General features: G+C 31.2%; 1 protein-coding gene across 1 annotated transcript in view; it reads left to right on the forward strand.

Moving 5' to 3' along the window:
• Positions 1-2,136, forward strand: part of SLC33A1 (solute carrier family 33 (acetyl-CoA transporter), member 1) — a 27,127-nt gene extending 24,991 nt beyond the window's left edge. The window contains exon 7 of the mRNA XM_012642851.1: positions 1,572-2,136. The gene's annotated coding sequence lies outside the window, so the exon portion shown is untranslated. The remainder of the gene's footprint in view (positions 1-1,571) is intronic.
• Positions 2,137-2,900: the final 764 nt, after the last annotated feature.

Raw genomic sequence — 2,900 nt, forward strand, 5'->3', positions numbered from 1 at the left:
AGGATCGCTTGAGCCCAGGAGTTTGAGGTTGCTGTGAGCTAGGATGACGCCATGGCACTCTAGCCAGGGGAACACAGTGAGACTCTGTCTCAAAAAAAAAAAAACAAAAAAAACCCACAATCTTTTGTTTGTAAAGTATAATTTCCAGTGGACAATTGCTATTCCAGAAGAATTAAGTTTCTTAGTACTTTAGCAATTTCCAACATATTACACCCAGTGATAAGGTTCTTTGCATATTTTGTGTTATATATTACTCTGATGCATTAGAGATTATATAAACCCTTCACAAATTAGAGAAAAATAGAGATTAAGTTGTGAGTCTTAATAATTTTATCTTTGTGGGAAAATATATACTAACTCTTGATTTTGTTAACTTTATAAGATAGGTTGAATTTTAGAATGGGGCTTTTATAAATAATGGGGAATAAAATGGGTGGGAGAAAATGGCACACAGCATCTGAAGAAAGATAGAGGGCAGTGGCCTCTAGAACTCATGCACTGCCGTTGGAAAGCCTTTGTTGGGCATCGATGTCAGATTCTGAAGAATCACCTGGAAAAATATTTATCCTAGAGGCAAGGAGGCCACACCAAACCATAGACTACAGTACTTTGTCACATGATTGTCCATTATTATGTATTATAATCAAAATGTTTACTTGAATAAAGAAAAGAGCCCACTTAACTCTCACATATGAAATGTATTTTGATGTTTAATTTTTGGATTAAGAAGCTCAGATTGCCATAACAGCCTTTTATTTCTTCCCATTTATATTATTACAGATTATACATACTTTCAAACATAGTTTTAAGTCTATACATCTTTCATGACTTGAAGTGTTAAAACATATTTTAAGCCTTTAACTATAAGGTGAAAGCCATTAATTACATTTGCTTTAGAAATAAACAAAAAATTATTTTTAATTATATTTCATTGGTAATTTGGGTACAGTTTTGTAATGCATGCCAAAAAAGACTTCTTAATAGCTATGTGCAACTATGTTGCATACATTGATCACCAATGGCATTTAAAAGTGATCTACCTGAATCTGAGGATCTGTTTATTGTAAATCTTTAGTACTAAAAAATACTACCTTATTTTTGTATGTGAGTATTTTTCTTGAATGATTGATCCTGATAAATTAAACTCTACTCTCAAGTGTTGATATCAACTCCTCCTGTTAATGCATTATATATTTATTGGCTAATATTAGATTGAGCATATATCTCTTTATATTAGTATCTCTATATGTGCATTGGTTGCAACATGTATACATCTGAGTTTGAAAAGTTCTTATAAGATTAGCTAAAACTAAAACCACAAACTCTCTCCATTGTAAATATTTTAATTTTGCTTGATCAATCATAAGTTTGTTCAACGTCTTAAATAGATTTTTTTCTAATTTTTTATGTTATTCCTTTGAAATCTAAACCCACAATCTAAAGTTATTGTTGCGTTTCATCCCTTTATTGCAAGGATTTTTATCCAAAATAGATGTCAATGGGGCTGGAGCCCTAAACCCCTGAATTGCTTGTAAAACTCTGGATATGTAATTTTTTGTTTTTCTGGACAGAGTAAAATCTTGAATGGGCCGTGATCCAAAAATCGTGGTTTTGAAAGTGGGCTACATTATGATTCATAATCACAAATCTGAAATAACAGTTATGAAATTGTTTAAAGATTCCTGAGAAGAATGTTGAAAAAAAATCAATGATGAAAACTGGAAAATCTCTGCGTTTGTAGTACTGTGTTGAACTTGAAACCTTGAAGGAGTGGATAAGACGTTATGGTAAAAGAGAGACCATAAGGGTGAATTATATCCTACAAAAGACTTATCTTAGTCATTGAACTCTTTTTTTCCCGATGAATGACTTTTATTTTGCCTTGTTAACAGAAAACCAAAAAAGTATGTTGCTTTGTATTAAATGGTTGAGATCATTATGTAATATAAAAGATGACTAAATTTCTTTTTGTATTTTGGAAGATTATGTTTTTCCAAGTAGTTGAAAGAATGACTAAAGCTATATAACACAGACCCTACTAAACATAAAGAAACGACTTAGTGGGAACATTCCATGCCGATTTCCAAAATGTATTTTACCTTAGTATTACAGAAAGAAAATAAACCTTTAAAATAATTCCATTAAAACTAGGATTAATGTATTTAATAAGAACCATTTTAGTTACAGAAGGGAAGGTGATTTTGTAACTGCTGAGACTTTCTTTAACCAATGTCTTTGGTAGATAGCAAGGCATAATTATTTTATTTTCTCTTAGAGAAGATTTAAAATACCTATTATAGCCCATGTTCTTTTCTACTTCAGCTTATATCTATCTGCCTGATTTGACAGTGCCAAATTTTTAATGTAATCACTATTTGGTTTGGGACTGAGAGCTCTTCCATTTACTATCAGTCAAAACCACTATTAGAGTTTTCATTTTACTCCCCCAGTTTGTTAGCAAGGTAAAATCAGAATCAGCATGGAGAGCTAATTTTCCTTCCGGGAATTCTGTTTTGTTGGAGACAGGTCCCATGTCAGGGCAGCCTAATTAATGTACAGGATTCATACCCTCTCCCTTAAGTAATAGAATCTTTTATCTGACCATTGGATTATAAAGATTGCTTTTAAAGATGTTTGTTTGTTTTATTGTATGTTTGTTTGCTTTTATTTGACCATTGGATTATAAAGATTGCTTTTAAAGATGTTTGTTTGTTTTATTGTATGTTTGTTTGCTTTTATTTGACCATTGGATTATAAAGATTGCTTTTAAAGATGTTCGTTTGTTTTATTATGGGGAAGGGAAATGGGCATTTTATAGGAGAAAATAGTTTCATTAAGCAGAGGGAAAATTCTATGATTAATCATCACTTTAAAAAAATTTTTAAAAATTTTGCCCAAGT

Source organism: Propithecus coquereli, unplaced genomic scaffold, assembly GCF_000956105.1.
Source record: "Propithecus coquereli isolate 6110/MARCELLA unplaced genomic scaffold, Pcoq_1.0 Scaffold19, whole genome shotgun sequence".
Taxonomy (NCBI): domain Eukaryota; kingdom Metazoa; phylum Chordata; class Mammalia; order Primates; family Indriidae; genus Propithecus; species Propithecus coquereli.